Here is an 18,242-nt window from a genome sequence, read left to right on the forward strand (position 1 = left end):
ATCTTGCCCTTATGGGGCCCAGGGAAGGAAGCGTAGTCGCACTCTATGCTGAGGAAGCCGGAAGCCAACTTGACCTCAGGAACCAAGGGACAGGCTGCTGGTATCAGGAGTTGGCAGAAAGGGTATACATATATACATATGTATATACACACATTTCTTTTTTCTTTTCTTTTCTTTTCTTTTCTTTTCTTTTCTCTCTCTCTCTCTCTCTCTCTCTCTCTCTCTCTCTCTCTCTCTCTCTCTCTCTCTCTCTCTCTTTCTTTCTTTCTTTCTTTCTTTCTTTCTTTTTTTTGAGACAAAGTTTTGCTAAGTAGCCTTGGCTGGATGGGAACTCACTATAAAGACCAGGTGGGTCCCAAAGTTACCAGTAATCCTCCTGCCTCTGCCTACGGAAAACTGGGTCTTTTAGGATTTTACTGCTGTGAACAGACACCATGACCAAGGCTACTCTTATAAGGCCATCATTTAATTGGGGCTGGCTTACAGGTTCAGAAGTTCAGTCCATTATCATCAAGGCAGGAACATGGCAGCATCCAGGCAGGCATGGTGCAGGAGGATCTGAGAGTTCTACATCTTCATCTGAGGGCTGCTAGCAGAATACTGGTTTCCAAGCAACTAAGACTAGGGTCTTAAAACCCATGCCCACAGTGACACACCCACTCTAACAAGGCTACACCTACTCCAACAGGGCCATACCTTCTAATAGTGCCATTCCCTGGGCCAAAGCATATCCAAATCATCGCACTGGGATTACAGGCATACCCCACAATACTAGGTGCTTTGTTATTTGTTTAAGACAGAATCTTAGGGCTAAGACATAGCTCAGTGGTTTAGAGCACTGACTGCACTTCCAGAGGACCTGGGGTCAATTCCTAGCACCCACATGGTGGCTTCCAACTGCCAATAACTCCGGTTCCAGGGCATCTGATATCCTTTTCACGCCTTTACGGTTAGCAGGCACACATCCAGCACACAGGTATACATACATGAAAACATCTGTGCAAATAGAACTTGTTGTGTAGCTCAGGCCGCCCTTGAACTGACGATCCTCGTGTGAGTTTGCCTCTACTTCACTCTTGTCCCCTTGCTCCATGACATTAGCTCTTTTAATCCCAAGGCCAGAGTGCATTCTGGGACATTCCCCAAATAGTCTTTCTGAATTGAGAAAGGCGGAAGTACTATGTTCATAACTGAACTCCGATCTGGAGTGCCGTGCCTGCCCTGTCTCTCTGGACCCACACCAGCAGCCCAAACCTTCTATAGACAGTGCACCTGAGTCTATCTTTTCAGGGGTCCTCAGCCTGGGCTCTATCCGAGCCCCCAGTCCCTGTTCCTTTGGCAGAACCCATGCCACTGCTCTGCAGAATCTGGGCTTCCTGCCCGTCCCAGTCCCAGCTGTCCCCGTGACTCTGTCCAGGACTCCAACTACTCTCTCTGCTGGGTCCCTGCTCCTGTCTTGTCTCTCCAGGCTTTATTTATCTTTATCTCTCAGTCCTGGACCCAGACCTGTCACTGGTTGAGGCTTCCTCTCTGTCTCTGTGGATACCCTGTGGCTCCTTGCCTCCTCTTAGGGTGTGCCTGGCACTCTCCGATCCAGTCAGATTGCCCCTTTCCCAGTTGTTCTTGGACCCTCCTCCCTTCCCAAACAGCCCACAGCAGCTGATACTTTGGAGAATCTTAGAGAATGCTAATCGAGTCCTGTTCCAGGACAGTCGGGACAGTCGCTGTGACTCCCTGCCCTTGGAGGGCTTAATTTCCCTAGAGCCTCTCTCTATTTGGGGCACGATTGTGGGACCCTCTTCTAAAGGGTTATGTCTATATCCAGGCATGCTTTAGCAAGTATCAGGGTACAAAAGTCTATGCCTATGGTAGGCATTTTGTTCTGTTTGTTTGTTTGTTTGTTTGTTTTTTTGTTTTTTTGGTTTTTTGGTTTTTTGGTTTTTTGGTTTTTTGGTTTTTTGGTTTTTTCGAGACAGGGTTTCTCTGTGTAGCCCTGGCTGTCCTGGAACTCACTCTGTAGACCAGGTTGGCCTCGAACTCAGAAATCCGCCTGCCTCTGCCTCCCAGAGTGCTGGGATTACAGGCATGTGCCACCACCGCCCAGCTGGCATTTTGCTCTTAAGCACAGGGTATCATATTCAACAGAGTCCCCGAGATTGTTACTTCTACTCTCCAGGGTCCCTAAAGCCACAATGGATCTTGTGAGGGATGGGACGAGCTTCTGCTGCTTATCCCCCCTCACAGCCCACAGTCCTTCCTCTCTGTGGCTTGGTGTATACCCTTTCACCAGGACCTGCCTTTCCTCAAAGCCAGTCTGAAATGCATACAGCAAGGCTCACCAAATTAATTACCACTGGCTTGGGGATATATTTTTTAAGAAGACATTTTTTTTTTCCAAGAGGAAAAACACGCAAGAGCTATAATTAGTCAGGAAGAGGAAAGAGGAGCGGTGTGTGAATCACCAGCGACAGACGGTTTGAGCCCAGTTAGCAAGAGTTTCAGAGTTGCTAGGGCGTGGGTGAACCGAGGTGGGGGGGGGTTGTGCAGCGTGGGGACGGTCTGTTACCCTAGGATATCTGGGGTCCTTGAACTGAAAGGACTGATCCTTTGGGAGGACCACTCTAAAGAATCTTTCTGTCCTTCTCTGCCTAAGCCTGTCACCTGACACCCCAGTCACAGCTTTTAGCTTTACCTGCCCTTCCCTGCCCTTCCCCCGGGCGTCTGCCTAGCTTTAACACTGGAAGAATGAAGTCCCTGCTTGCTAAGAGACTTGTACCTCAGGGGGGCAGGGTTTAGGGATTAGAGGGTTAGGGACAGCCCAAGTTATGCTGGCTCTATTTGTCCTTCAAGCACTCACTAATGAATGCTCTCTGTCTGGCCCACAGTCAAGCAAACTGAGGTCCAGGCAAGTGCCAGTTCTGGCCCGGGGCCACACAGTCATGAGTGGAGTGGCCTCTCTGCCTATCAGATATCACAGCTCTGCCAACCCAGAACCTGGGCAGGGCTCTGGGCCAACCTTGCTCACCCAGCCCACGTCCTGGTGGGAAGGCAATGGGTCACCTATAAGGCAGGTAACTTGAATCGGCCTCCCGTCAGTCACAGAGGAGTTTACAGGGGAGGAGTTAAAACCTGCGCTTAAATGCCAGAGCAAGGAGACAGTGAGGCACACAGTTTATCCCAGCAGGTTGACCCTGGAAGGACACCAGTTCAAGACCAGCCTTGGCCACATATAGAGACCTGTCTGTTGTGTCGTGCCCACCAGAGAAGACTGCTCCGATATGGGTTTAATCCGATAAGCATGAAGAAGTATGGTTCCAACAGCTGGCACCACTTGGTACACAGTGCTTTCTCCTAACCCTACACCGAATTAGTCTTCTAAATTACAGGGTGCACCACTTCTAAATTGGAGATTGGGTGGGAGAACAGAAGGTAAGTTCCCTTCCTGTTTCCTGCTCTCAGAGGCCAGTTCCCAAGGGAGGACCATGCTACGGAAGAGTCCTAAACACATCCTCCCTGTCTCAGTGCAGGGATCCCAGGTGTCAGATGCCAGTCAGTTCTCAGGTCAGGCCTGTGCTCTGTGGGTATTTGACAGTGAGCTTAGAGTCAAGAGGTCCAGTCAAGAGTAGTGCCGAGTTCAAAGGGCTTTTGGGGATCATTCATTTACACCCTGCCTGATACTGTGCTGGACTCTGACACACCAAAAGGCGATGAAGGCGACAGTCCTGTGGCCACAGTTCAGGGCAGAGTGAGAAGCTTTAGCAGGGGGTGAGCCAGAGTCTGTGGGAACTCCTGATGGGTTAGGGAGGACTCCCTGAAAGAAGAGGCAAATGAACTGAGGCTGAAAGGATGGATGTGTCTGTCCTTAACCAGGGGAAGAGAACTGCAGGAGAGCAGAGCACCAGCAATGGGAGCACAGCTGGGGAGAGCACACGAGATGCGGTTGGGAGCACTTCCTTGTTCATTCAGAACTGAGGGCCTTGTCAGTGTGTGTTTGTGTGTGTGTGTGTGTGGTATATATGTGTGTGTGTGTATGTGTGTGGTGTGGTTTGTGTAGTGTGTGTGTGTGTGTAGTGTATGGTGTGTGTGTGTATGTGTGTGATGTGTCTATGTGGTATGTGTGCTGTGTGTATGGTGTGTGCTGTGTGTGTGGTATATGTGTGTATGTGCTGTGTGTGCTATGTATGTGTGTGCTGTGTGTATGTGATGTCTGTGTGTGGTGTGTGTGTGTGTGGTATGTGTGTAATGTATGTGTGTGTGTGTGTGTGGCATATGTATGGTGTGATGTGTGTGTGGTATGTGTATAATGTATGTGTGTGTGGCGTGTGTGTGATGTGGTGTGTGTGTGTGTGGTGTAAAGAGGTAAGGAGGAAGAGGAGGGCTCTCTGGATTATCCCACACCAGCCTTCTCCACAGACATCACAATCATCAGGCCTTGCTGCAGGGGGCAGGAGATAATGGCTTCTGAAGCCCAGTGGGGCAAAGAGAACTTGGTGGGGTGGGGCAGAGCTGGGAGGCTTCTTCAGCATCTGCTCTGGGTTACACAGCGCTCCTGCCTGTCAGCTCACTGCTCACCAGCTGCTTACAGATGTGCCTGGCGTCACCCCTTCTGGATGAGGAGCTATTCTCTTTAAGTGCCCAGCCATGGCTCCCTGCAAACTAACCTGCAGCCATCCCCAGCTCCCATCTTTGTCTCTGTTACCTCATTTGCCTGAGAAGTCTGGGGACAGGTAGACCCTGGACGGGACCTTAGTTCTGCACGGCACAGTCTGTCAGATTGATTCGTCTGTGATGGATGGTGCTAGCAGTCCTGCCATATGGCTGTGGGGTTCTAGGTGAGACTTCCCAGCTGACTGCCAACCTGTGAGCACTGGAGGTGCCCAGTGTGCCTTCTGAATGCCTAGCTTGTTACTGTGCATATCCTGCCTGCGCTGGCCCAATGGCGCCTGACCAAGTTGTGGACACCAGCCTGTAGGCAGAGGCAGTGCCAGGTAGACAGCTTCTGGGTCATCATTAGATAGATGGACACTTGATCAGTGAGCTCCTCTGGCAGCCTCTGCTGTGTCTAGCTCTGGAATTACAGAAATTAATTAGATGCCAGCCGAGCGAGGTTATACACATCTGTAATCCCAGCATTTGGAAGGCAGAGGCAGGAAGATCATAAGTTCAGGGCCAACCTAGGATATGTAGTATGTTTAAGGCTATATAACAAGTCCTTATGTCAAAGAGAGAGGGAGAGTGAAGAGGGAGAAGAGCTAAGTAAATTAGATGCAGACCCAACCCCAATTCCTGCCCTCAGGTGCTCTCGGCCTAGTCAGCCACAAGGGAGGCAGCAGGTGACAATAAGTCCCTGGCCATAATAGCAAAATATGCCTCAGACTTTGGGGAGCAAAGTCCTTCAGAATCTACCTTCTACTTGGAAACCAGAGGGGACCATCTCAAAATCACCCCTGGTCTCCTGCTCCTTCAGATTGACCTGCCATGGTTAGACATACTAGATGGTTTTGTGTGTCATCTTGACATAAGCTGGAGTCACCAGAGAGAAAGGAGCCTCAGTTGAGGAAATACCTCCATGAGGTCCAGCTGTAAGGCATTTTCTCAATTAGTGATCAATGAGGGAGGGCCCAGTACACTGTGGGTGGTGCCATCCCTGGGCTGGTGGTGCTGGGGTTTATATGGGCAAGCCAGGGGAAGCAGGCCAGTCAGCAGTGCCCTTCCATGGCTTCTGCATCAGCTCCTACCTTCAGAATTCTGCCATGCTTGAGTTCTGGTCTTGACTTCCTTTGGTGATGAACAGCAATGCTGAAGTGTTCACTGAATAAACCCTTTCCTCCCCAATTGACTTTTTGGTCATGATGTTTCATTGAAACAGGAGGAACCCTACGGCAGCTCCCAAGTGGCCTGGTGTGCAGTTTTGCTCCACAATTCCACTGCCTCTTCCTGGAAACCTGCTTCCTCCCTGCCTCCAGTTCTAGTGCCCAGTTAATGATCCCTCTGGCCATCTGCCTGTGCTGGACTTTCCTTTCTGCCAGGATTTTGTTTGTTTGGTGACAGAATCTCTCTATGGAGCCCTGACTGTCCTGGAACTCAGTATGTAGAGCAGGTTAGTCTTGAACTCACAGAGCTCACCTGCATCTCCCCCCCCCCCCCCCCCGCCCCCAGTGCTGAAATTAAACCCCAGCACAACGCCTCATCTTCCCTTCCAATTTTACTCGACATTTCCTGCTCAAGAGCCAGCTTCTTAGTCTCCTCCTGTCTCCAACAGGACTTGGACCTTATGGGGAGGTAGATAACCAACCAGCTGTTCTTTTCAAACACACAGTTTATTGTCCACACATAAAGGGGCCCAGCACAACTCATAACAGATGAATCTAACAATCTAGCTTCTAAATGATACCACCAGTATCGGGATCAGGACTCACGGACAGTGTGCACAGGAGGCACACGTGGGTTTCAAGCCTGATAGCCAAGTGCACAGCAAGCCATCCTGTCCACGTCCACCGGCAGGGGAAGGACAGTAGAGGGTGCTGGCTCAAGACTGACAGAAGCTAACTGGTCATGGCCTCAGTTATGCTGAGCTGTGTCAACCAGAGTGCTGGACACTCAGTGGTCACAACGTGAGAGCCAGCCAGAGTCAGGTTATCACGGTAGGAGATGAAGTCACTGAGAGGGTCTATACTGTTGCTGGAGTGTATGACTAGTGTGTTAAGGTTCGTTGGAGACCACAGTCGGCTGAGCTGCCTAGAGTCTGAGTTTTTAGGACCTTCTGAGGATTATCATATAATTGCAGACTCTTTGGCCTGCTCCTGATTGGCAAGGACTGACTGATCCCAGGGTGTCTGCTGGTTACGCTGAGGTGCTCACTTCTGCCACTAACACACTCTGCTGTCAAGAGTGTCTGCATTTTGTTTTTTCTTTCTTTCTTTCTTTCTCTCTCTCTCTTTCTTTCTTTCTTTCTTTCTTTCTTTCTTTCTTTCTTTCTTTTCTTCCTTCCTTCCTTCCTTCCTTTCTTCCTTCCTTCCTTTCATTTTTCTTTCTTTTTTTCTTTTTTCTTTCTTTCTGTTTTCCTACACTTCCTTCCTTTTTGTCCCCCCTACCCCTTTTTAGACAGGGTCTTTCTATGTAGACCAGACTATCCTGGTCTTTCTATGTAGACCAGACCAGATCCTCACAGAGATCTGCCTGTCTCTGTCTCCTGAGTGCTGGAATTACAGGTGTGCGCAAGTCCACCCGGCCCTGCTTTGTTGGTTACAACACTCTCAGAGAAGCTTCCTATCCTGCTAAGGCTTTGATGGGTCCTGTGCCTGCAACCCCTGCATGTTCCACGGAGCACTCAGCATGGAATTAGATCCCCCCTCTGTGTGTGTGTGTGTGTGTGTGTGAGAGAGAGAGAGAGAGAGAGAGAGAGAGAGAGAGAGAGAGATCAGACTCCACTATAGACAGTACACTGTGATTTTATTGGTCATTGCTATATCTCATCACTTCACCCACAGAATGACGCCAGAGTGTGTTCTTAATAAAAATATGTGCCTATTGAGTAAATAAATGCAGAAACTGCAGTGCTTCTAGAACAAAAACACAAGTTCAAGTCCCCCAAGCTGGTAAGAGGGCAGTGTCAGCCCATATCCCCCTGCTGAGAATGTTTACAGAGGTGGTTTATGGCGTTTGAAAGAGAATGGCTCCCATAGGCTCATACATTTGAATACTTGGTCCCAAGTTCATGGAACTGTTTGGGAAGGATTAGAAGGTGTGGCCTTACTGGGGGGGGGGGGTGTCACTGGAGTCAGAGGTACTTTGAGGTTTCAGAAACCCAAACCATCCATTCCCAGTTCTCTCCTCTCTCTCTCTCCTTCTCTCGCTCTCCCTCCCTCCCCCCCCTCTCTGTGTGTGTGTGTGTGTGTGTGTGTGTATGTGCCTTGTGCTTATGGATAAAGATGAAAGTTCTCAGCTAGAGCACCAGTCATGCCTGTCTGCCTGCTGCCACACCCCCTTCAATGATGGACATGGACTCTAACCCTCTGAAAACTGTAAGCCCAATAACCTTTCTTCTGTAAGTTGCCTGGATCACACAGTGTTACCTGTGGCTGGTTTGGGGACAGCCATGAAGAGATCAGCAACAGTAATGACACCAGCTAAGTCGGTGGCCTCTTCATTATAAAATGAGTGAGAATTTAAAAAAAAAAAAAAGCAGGATCCTGGCCACAGGGAAGGGAAGCTGTTTCTCTTACTGTTTGCTCTCTGAGTATGTGCTGTTTGCAGAAGGATATGGGCTAGGGTCTGCAGGCTCCTGGAAGTTTCCTGTTTCTCTGGGAAACCTGGGCCTGGCCCTCAAGAAATAGTCTTTAAACAACTGTGAGGACCAAGGGACTCCACAGAGACAGGCACAGGCCTCTCTCTTCTGTAGCTATCCATTTGATGGCCTCATTGGTAGGTTCCTGTCCCCAGCTGTGGTTGCTAAGAGTCACATATGGACCACAATTCAAAGCAATGTTCAGTTTCTCCCTAAGGCCCTGTCACCGGTCAGTATGTCTGAGGAGCCAAGACTCTGTGGTGTAGGTAGTGGTGGGCATGCATAAGAACAGGCACTCGGAGATGGAATGAAAGGCTATTGTGAAAACCACACCCCAGCCGGGCGGTGGTGGCACACAGGCAGATTTCTGAGTTTGAGGCCAGCCTGGTCTACAGAGCGAGTTCCAGGACAGCCAGGGCTACACAGAGAAACCCTGTCTCGGAGAAAAAATAATAAAGGAAAAAAAAAGAGAGAGAGGGAGAGAGAGAAAGAAAACCAGACCCTGCCTCTCTCAGAGTCTGTAAGGCCAAACCTGGTCTCTCCTATCAGACCCTGGTCGTCAGGACAATCTGGAGAGAGCCAGCCTCCCTGGGTACAGAGCCCTATCATCCTTACCTGGCAAACTCTTAGGCCAGAGGCCACGTGCTATGCCAAGGCCAGGCAGGGAAGGCTCTAAAGGACACAGATAGCTCTTCTTCTAAAGGACACTGGGCCATTTATCAGGGAGAGATAAGCAGTAGCCAGAGAACAGAACTGGAAGGAACTGTCTGCAGGAGATAACCCAGGGTCACTCAGAGGTCACAGGACAAATCATGTCTCCACCCTGGGCCCACTTCAACACCCCCACCTGTGCCCCATACAGTGATATTCTGCCCCCACAACCACAGGCCGCAGGTGCCTGTCTTTGTTTCCTTTTGGTTAAACTCTTCAGTAGCATGGCCCCTGTGATTCTATATTGCTGACTTTTATTTATGAGTACACTGTAGCTCTCTTCAGACACACACCAGAAGAGTGCATTGGATCTCATTACAGATGGTTGTGAGCCACCATGTGGTTGCTGGGAATTGAACTCAGGACCTCGGGAAGAGCAGTCAGTGCTCTTAACCACTGAGCTATCTCTCCAGCCCCTATTGCTGACTTTTAAATGGGAAAATGAAGTATCGGGTCTGGCTTTGGCCTCCTCTTAGCAGAGGAAGCAAACAAACACTGGACCCCAGCCTGCCTTTTGCCTGGCTCAACAATGTGGGTGGGAAGAAAACTAATGACCTACCTTATTGGGTACTACACACACACACACACACACACACACACACACACCACGTGACCTCCGTGCAGTTCCCAGGTGTGGACTAGACGAAGACAGTGCCCAGACAGGTGAAGCCCCCAGGCCCAGGCCCTATTTCTTGGGAGTGGTCAAATTGAGTTTGAAGGCACTGGAGAAGTGTTCCAAGTCAGAGTGGACCACTGTCTGCTCACTGTGGTCATGGGCACTGACTGGCAGAGTCTAGAACAAACCCACCAGGCAGAAGCAGCTCTGGGGTCCTTCTACCCAGATAGAAGCTATCAACCATAAACTGTCTGAACAGCCAGGGTTGTTCTGCCTACCGTTCCTCCCTTCTTTGACATTCAGTAGGTTTCAACAAATGCTTTGCAAAAGCTAAATGCGGTGGTGACACATGCCTGTAATCCTGGCACTCAGGAAGCTGAGGCAGGAGAATTGAGAGTTGGAGGCTGCCTGGACTGTATAAGAAAAAAAAAAAAAAAAAAAAAAAAAAAAAAAAAAAGAAAGGGGCTGAGCTGCCCCAAACCCAAAAACTTTTGCTGGGCAGTGGTGGCGCACGCCTTTAATCCCAGCACTTGGGAGGCTGAGGCAGGCAGATTTCTGAGTTCGAGGCTAGCCTGGTCTACAGAGTGAGTTCCAGGACAGCCAGGGCTATACAGAGAAACCCTGTCTCAAACAAAACAAAACAAAACAAAACAAAACAAAACAAAACAAAACAAAACAAAACGGCTCTGTAAAAAAAAGAAAGAGAAAAGAAAAAACTTCTGAACAAAACATAAGCAACTACCACCTTTAAAAACAGTTTTTCTTACATTTCTTTTTTTAGTGTATGTATGTGTGTGTGTACCCACACTTGTGCATGCACATGTGTGCACATGTGTTGCATGCACAGTGGTTCACCTGTAGGAGTCAGAGGGCAGCTTCTTCTGTCCTTCTACCTTGTGGGTGCTGGATGTTGGACTCAGGTCCTCGCGGTTGGCAGTAAGCACCTTTACCCACGAGCCGGCTTTCAGCAGATGACAAGCTCCTGACTGCTCATCATCTGCTGGGTCCCCATAATACCCCGCCCCATATAAAAAGGACAGTGGCCTCTTTGGAAGCTAAGAGGTTGAGTCTAAGCCTTGGATTTCACATACAGAAGGGGGAGGAGGATAGAATGAGGGGACTCTCCTAGCTGGAGCCAGACTTATCATCCCCTTAGGGTGCAGCCCTCTCCTGGCATCCCTAAGGGCTACTGCATTCAGATGTTAGAGGAGGCTAGACCTCAGGATTGAGGGAAAGTCTTAGGGAGAAAAATCTGAATTTCTTCCACGTTCTAGTATTCAGGCAGTAGACTTAACCCAGAAATATTTCCCTTTGAGTTCATCTGACAGGCACGAGAAGTCCCAGGGGCCTGGGGAGGGGGGCACTGGGGCTCACAAGTATCTATCTTCTAGGAGATTCCGTATCCTCTTTCTTTAGCCTGGGCCTTGCTGGGAAGGCATGAAGGTCTAGCTTGGGACCAGAAGGGAGCCTGTGGCCATCATCGTCATGTAGAAAGAATCTCACAGCTCTGATGGATGGGCGCCAGTCTGGCCGCCGCAGGCCCCGGAAGCTCCCATACTGAGTTGCCCTTCCTTCAGTCTGGCCAGGGTCCTCCACCCGCACTCCACCATGGGCTTGCATGGACTGGAAGTTATGGAAAGGAGTTTTGCTACATGACACAGGTTGAGTGACCTGACATTGTGCCATGGGGAGACACAGGCCTCCAATCTTTAGGACACAAGTACTTTCCTTGGCTGGCCCTGGACCAGAAGCCAGAGCAATCCTCTCATAGAAAATTCCTAGCCTTAGGAAGCGGTTCTGGTATTTGTTCAGGGAAGCGAAGGAGGTGCTGGCTGCCGGGCACAGACAGAACAGGCAGGTCCTCAGGGGACAGAGCATCCATGTGATCACAGGACAACCCAAGAAACCTAGAGGATGGCACATTCTGCTCTGGCTCTGCCCCAGATGCTGGCTGAGCTCAGTTTTCTGGTACTCCCTTGTTTAATTAATTCTCATGACCCTGGGAGATTTGCACAATTATTAATCCCTGTTTACAGATGAGGAACAGAGGCCCAGAGGGGCTAAACCCTGCCTGGCATCCCAGAGCATCGATAATCCCCGTGCCCAGTGCACACACTCAGAGGGACTAACACTCCCCAAGGAGCACCTCACTGCTTAAAAGCACAGGCCTGGCGCAACATCCCCACTGTGGAATCCTGAGAACTTAACGTGCCCCACACAGGTGCTTTTCACAGGATGCCAACCAGATGGGTGCAGGAGCTGGTCGGGAGACCAAGACAAGGCAGAGAAGCAACCCAAGGCCCTCACTAGAGGAAAACCGGTTTCAGCAGTGTGGATCCACCCCTGGAGCACATCTGTGATTCTAGCTGAGGCAGGCATTGAATTCATAGACACAGGGCCACACTGTGTACAAACAGCCCAAGAAGCGTTCTCAGGGCCCTCTGTGTGCTTGCACACACACAGATCCCCCGCCAGGGGCCCCTCACAGTCTCTCTGTCTACTGGGGCACTGCACCCTTGCTGGGAACAAAGAGAGAAGAGCAGAGAACTGAGGCCCCAGGACCGCATCCTGACTAGGGCTGCAGGGCTGGCCCAGACCTGACTGGCAGCTTAAGAGCCTTCACTTTGTTGTTCCTCAGCTCATTTCTCTTCCTTCTCAGTCACTCTCCCCCCCCCACGCCCCCCGCCCCCCCACCCCACTTTACACTCCCTACCCACCCCGGCCCCTCTATTTCTGTCACCTCTGACACAAGTCACACATGGTACCCTCTTCTGTCTCGGGCATCTGTCTGGGGGTAGAGTTGCCTGAGCCCCACTCCTGCTGGGCTTCATGCTTGCCTTGGGCTGAGCTTGAATAAGAAGGAACTCAGGAACCACAGGCCTCCTCTGTCTCCTGTAGCATTCCTCAGCCTGGTTGCATTATGGGAAGATGGAAGATCCTCAAGGTAGGTATAGCATCAGAGGCTAGAGAAAAAGGGTTGGAGCTCCACGGGTGAAAACGTGCACACAGCCAAGGCTTTCCACAGTAGGTTGAGGCTTTGGGGGCTTCCCATCTCTGCCACCCGCCCAAACACCTTCCTGACTATTTCCTGTGGCCCAGGAGACTAAGGTGAGGCAAGCCAAGCCGATTCTGAAACAAACTCCCTGTGGCCTTTGACCAATCAGGGCATTATCCTCAGCTCAGTCCTCAGCTCAGTTTCTCCACCTGTCGAATGGGACAGGGGAAGGGAGAGTGTGGGAAGTGTAGGCCTCAGGGATATCCACTTGGATTAAGAAGACAATCAATGGGCTAGGCCTGGTGTTGTAAGTCTTTAACCTAGCACTCCGGAGGCAGAGGCAGGAGGATCTCTGTGAGTTCAATGCCAACCTGTTCTACATATTTAGCTCCAAGAAAATCAGAACTATGTAGGGAACCCTTGCATAAAAACAAACAAACAAAAACAAACAAACAAACAAACAAACAAACAAACAGGACAAGTCGTGCCTCCTACAGGCCTGTCACAGCCAAACCGCATTCATCACGGCCTCTCGGTCCCCTTTTGTTTAAATACTGCAATTTCCCTCACTCAGCCTGGCCTGAGATCTCTTAGCTGGTGCCAAGATCTGATAGGGCTGCTTCTTGGTAATCTGTGGCTTGAGTGCAGTGTGGGCTGCCAAGGACCTGGCTGAGATGGGGCCGCCAGAAACCAATGGCCTCTGTGAGCTACACAGCTCAGCTTGGTGAGGCGCAGAGAAACCCCGAGAAGCAGCCACAAGGGCCACTGGCCCCTAATCGCTAGCAGATCCTAAAGCCTAACGCCCAAGCCGGGCATGCCCTCTCCTCAGCCATACCATGGCCAAGCTGTACTTTTGCCTTCTTTGCCTAACGGTAGCTGACCAACCCTATTTAGATGCTGCCCCCTTCAAGTTCCCTTGACCTCCCCACTCAGGACAGCAATGAGACCCACTCCTCAGTGGGCTCAGACTCCATTTCCATGCCTTGAGTTCCACCCCCAGGGGCCTCTCACAGGTGCCCAGTGTCAGGTCTGGTGGACCAAGAAGCAGGCCACATGATGCAGGGAGCAAAAGGTCCAGGGCAAGGGACCATGGAGAGCTGTCTCTTAACTCTTAACTTTGATCCTTACCTGGTAGGGGTGTAGGGCAGAGCAGGCAGAGTTGAGCCTTGGCCTGAGTCTCCAGGTTGGCGTTGGCACTTTCTCCAAAGGAAGGAGGAAGCTGCCAGGGTTGATCAGAAGCAGGCCTCCTGTTGCCTCAGGGCTGGGCTATCCTTCATCAGCTGGGGGCTGGGGTGGCAGGGCAAGGAATCCATTCATGTTGGTGACTTCTCTGGGATCCTAGCCAGCACCATGTGCAGGCCGGAGAGCATTCTGTTGGACTGTGGTTGGGGACAGGGGGACAAAGCACCTGTGTCCCAGGGACAGTCAGGGTCTGGATAGGAGCCTGGTTACTTGGAATCAACCACTTAAGTCTGCCACCTCCTGAGCATTTCTGTCTCAGCCTGACCGGGCTAAGCAACACAGGAGAGACCAGGACCAGAGCTACAACTGGGCTCAGGCATCCTCTAAGAACGGGACCCCAGGAACACTCCCTTTGTAGCACTTTGGAAAGTTGACTAGGACCAACACTGGCCTATGAACAAGCTGGTTTAGCACCTGCCCATACTCAGACTGCCATCTTCAGATGCTTCCCATCCAAATCGCATTCCTGCACCCCTGCTGCTCCACCTCCACAGCCTTTCAAGTCAATATTCCCTCACCCCCATCACTGGCCTCCCCACAAGGTGATTCAGCCCCTCTCTGATTGTCTGTCTGTGACCCATAGAGCATACCGCGTGCTTTAGGAGAATAGGTGTGTCTCATGGGTTTTTTTGTGATGATTCAAGGCATGCACAAAAGGCTTTGTGTAGAGCCTGAACAGACCAAGGCCACACTCAGGTGGCAGTGGCAGGAGCCATCATGGTCACTTCAGGTCCTGCCCTGCCTCTTCCAAACTTCTGAGGTTCCCATCAGCCTCTCCCCATTTTCCACACAGGAATCTGGGACATGCTGGGGTTAAGTGTCCCAAATCACGTAGCTATAGAAGGCACAGCTGAGGCTCTAACCTGGCCATCCTGACCCTGTTCCCTGTTCAGAGGCCACATGTGGCTCTCAGGGGACTGCAGCCTGCTTCACTCACATGGTTCTATGTTAAACTGGAGGCTCCCAGGACAGGAGCGCTGGCTTTTGCCTGGCTCTGCCTCCAGGTCTCTGGACAGTGCTTGTGGGTTCAGCAGCAGTTACCTCGAAGAGAAGGGTCCAGGACTCTGCGGATTCACTGCTTCCTTTCTCTCCCATGATAGTCTCCCAGGTCTAGAGGTGGGACAGGAGTTGGCACATTCTCTATTTCTTCAAGATGGGGTGGGGATGAGGGTGCCCCTGAGGCTGACCAGATGCTGCAGTAGCTGTATAGAGCTAAGAGAAGGATTGACCTTGCGGCTCTGGCCAGACATCTCTGCAGCTCAATGTTGGGATTCCAGGCACATCCAGAGGCTGCAGCAGAGACTGTGTGTGTGTGTGTGTGTGTGTGTGTGTGTGTGAGGGGGGGTGACACCAGGGCTTGGTATCTATGGCAGAGAGAGAAAGAGAGAGAGAGAGAGAGAGAGGCAGGCAGGCAGGCATCACCCTCTGCCTCCAGCACCTGCTATAGTTGTTGTGAAGGGAAATGCTGCAAGGAATCAGGATGGGCTATGAGGGAGCTGGAGGAGAGGCTCACATATTCCCCCCACCCACCCACCGTGGTGTCTCTTAGGATTCCCTCTGGTGCCTGCAGGATTACAGCTGAGTTCCCTGGCTCTTTGCCTCAGCCTCCCTGGCTGCCTTGGTTTTATTGCATGAAAGACAGGGAGAATAAAACCTTGCTGTGAGGACAGGATGGAGTGTTACGGACCTAGAACGGAGCCCGGCACACAAGAGGGCTAAAGCTCACAGCCTGCTTTGCCCCGCCTCTGTGGATATCTGTATTCCTGAGAAACAGACATCCTGTCTGGGTGGGCAGGGAATAGCATAGATATGGGACCTCAAGTCTGTGGGAGGGGACAATCCCAGTGAGGAAGTCTGGCTACAGCTGACAGCCAACAGGAGTCAGGATCACTGAGCACATTAGAGGCTGCCCCCTCCCTGTGCATTCAAGTGGCTTTTTCCTTGGGGCAGACACACAAGGATAGATGGGATTTCTGAGTTAAAAATCTGTGTGTATTTCCAGAGCTTTTGACTCAAGTGGCCACATGACTTCCAGAAAGCAGCTCAAGCTTGCACGTACCCGGGAAATTATCAGACAGCAGAGCCAGGTACAACTGAGCCACCCACCCCCTGGTGCTGATAGTTCAGTCATTCCCAGGGCCAGGGATGAGGCCACCTAGGGTCCCACTGCCAGTACGGGAGGACCCCTGACCTGATCCCAAGGTTCCATGGCCTCGTGGTCCCTTCCCATGGCTCCTTCCACTTAACTTCTTTAGAGACTTGAAAGTGAATGAGCTAGTCTTGCCCTGTAGAGGAAGGAGCAGGGAGGAGGTGCAGCCAAGCCACAGCCTTCATCTCTCTCAGGAAGAGGTGGTACCAGCTCAAGCAGGAGGCAGCCTCTGGTACAGTGGGATAGACCATGGGACAGCCTGGTTCCTAAGCCTCTCTAGGGTCGAGCCAAGGTCCAAGACACAGCAGCTCAAGTCTATCCCTCCTGTCCAAGCAAGGGCTGGGCCTTTGGGATTTCTAGCTGTAGCTTGACCTATGATATTAGCTGTATCTGTTAGAACCGCCAATATTGGTTGTGTCCCTTATCCATTTGTCCACGGGCACTCCCCATGACATTAATGGTCTAATAATATTTTTACATTCAGTATTTGCATTTCAAACGTTGAGGTCTCTATCAGCACCTGCCTTGCATCAGAGTCTGATATGGTTTTGTTTCACAGCTGAGACTAATCTTTGTAAAAAAACCAAAAAACCCAAAACCAAAAAAACCAGTGAAGGATTCTCCAGAGCTTTGTATAATCTTTGTAATTGAGGTGACCTTTCCTCCAAGTTCCTCAACTTTGTTCCAAGCTCTTAAAGCCACTAAATGACATTGTTCTATAGTAGCGTCATCAAATTGAATCTGTTCTTGTAGATCAGGATACCACCCTTCACCCAGCAACTGTGGACTGGCCTCTAGTACAGCTGTTATCAATCCCTTCCAGTCTTGGGGAATAATCTATTTTCAGAAGCCCAGCCATTTAGAGTTTGTTTCACGTAAGGCAAGTGCATCTCATATGAGATCATGACCTGTTTAAATGACCTTAGATTTAAATGGCCTGTAGGATGCCATCCTATCTCTTAGCAGGCATCTGCTGTATGACTCCCAGGAAAGCTGAAGATGGCCTCAGAATCCAGGACCATCCCTCCTCTAACTGGCAGCACAGTTGGTGCAAGATTGACCCTTTCTTTCAAAACAGGCTGTTTCATCAGATTGTCCTCCTGCCTTTTCAGTTTTTCTCTGACCTGACTCCCCTCTCACAGTTTCTTTCCCTCTTTCCTCCTCCGAGTAACTCCATCTTGCTCAGGTACTAGGACTGAGCCTCTTTGTTCTCCCTTCTCTAGTGTACCTCACCAACTCTTCCTCGCCAACTCAGAAACAAGAGCGTAGAGTGACCCTACCTTTGAAACAATAGAGGAAGAGGAGGAAGAGAAGGGGATGGAGGAGGAGAAAGAGAAGGAGGAGGAGGAGGAAGGGGAAGAGGAAGAGGAAGAAGAAGAGGAGGAGGAGGAGGAGGAGGAGGAGGAGGAGGAAGAAGAAGACCACTTCTGGGAACAAAGTGGGGGATATCCTAGTTGTACCAGACACAGTAACATTTTTTTTTTTTTGCTGCCTCTTGAAAAAACAAAATCCATCCTTCATCCCCTGCTGTTTCCTCTACAGCATTTGAAATCAATTTTCCCATTCTGCCTAGCCCCACATTTGGGTGCCACTTGTGGTAGGTAACTTTACTATTTTGTGATTTTTCTTTCTTAGACCTTTCTCTGCCCCTTTCCACCCCTACAATCCCTCTATATAGAGAAAGGATAGAGGTTAAAGGGGGAAATGTTATCATTAGTCTACTGATTAGGGGTGTAGAGTTCCTTGGGGCAAGTTTGATCTTCACCATCAGGATAATTAATTTCTTCTTGTTGTTTCTTCTTTATGCACCACTATTAAAAGCCACAAACAACCAACAACCCACCCTGCCTCTTAGGGCCCTAGCATGTATATACCTTTCTAAAAAGTTCCCAGAATTCCAAACCACACAATCACAGAAAATATCTGAAGCTGGCAAAATCACGCCTCTGCTAGAGCGCAAGGCAAATCATAGCCAGCTGCCGTGAACAATCTGAAGCAGCCCTGCATCCCACACCTGGGATTAAAATGAAAATGCATTCTTATTTCTGTGCTTTGTTTTTTTTTTTTTTAAAGAAACCCAAACTCCAAAATTTCCACTACAGGGGTCCCCCATCTCACCCCCATTTTATTGAATACTGGCCTCAGGATCCACACACATGTAAGAATGAATCTAATAGAGTAAGATGGAGAACTTGAGCCAAGTCTTCAACCTGGTCACTGCTGGCCTCAGATGTCAGGGAAC

The 18,242-nt window shown here is 50.3% G+C and overlaps 1 long non-coding RNA gene across 3 annotated transcripts; it reads right to left on the reverse strand.

Annotated features, from left to right (window-relative positions):
* Positions 1–457: 457 nt before the first annotated feature.
* Positions 458–15,601, reverse strand: LOC127688607 (uncharacterized). Of its 3 annotated transcripts, none has more exons than XR_007978718.1 (4): positions 15,539–15,601; positions 14,893–15,053; positions 13,738–13,896; positions 458–996 (listed from the first exon to the last, which is right to left on the reverse strand). It is a non-coding gene; the product is annotated as an uncharacterized LOC127688607 (long non-coding RNA). The 3 variants fall into 3 exon arrangements; XR_007978719.1 differs by having other exon boundaries at positions 13,738–13,947; XR_007978720.1 differs by having other exon boundaries at positions 13,738–13,988.
* Positions 15,602–18,242: the final 2,641 nt, after the last annotated feature.

This window comes from Apodemus sylvaticus, chromosome 7 (assembly GCF_947179515.1).
Source record: "Apodemus sylvaticus chromosome 7, mApoSyl1.1, whole genome shotgun sequence".
Classification (NCBI taxonomy): Eukaryota; Metazoa; Chordata; class Mammalia; order Rodentia; family Muridae; genus Apodemus; species Apodemus sylvaticus.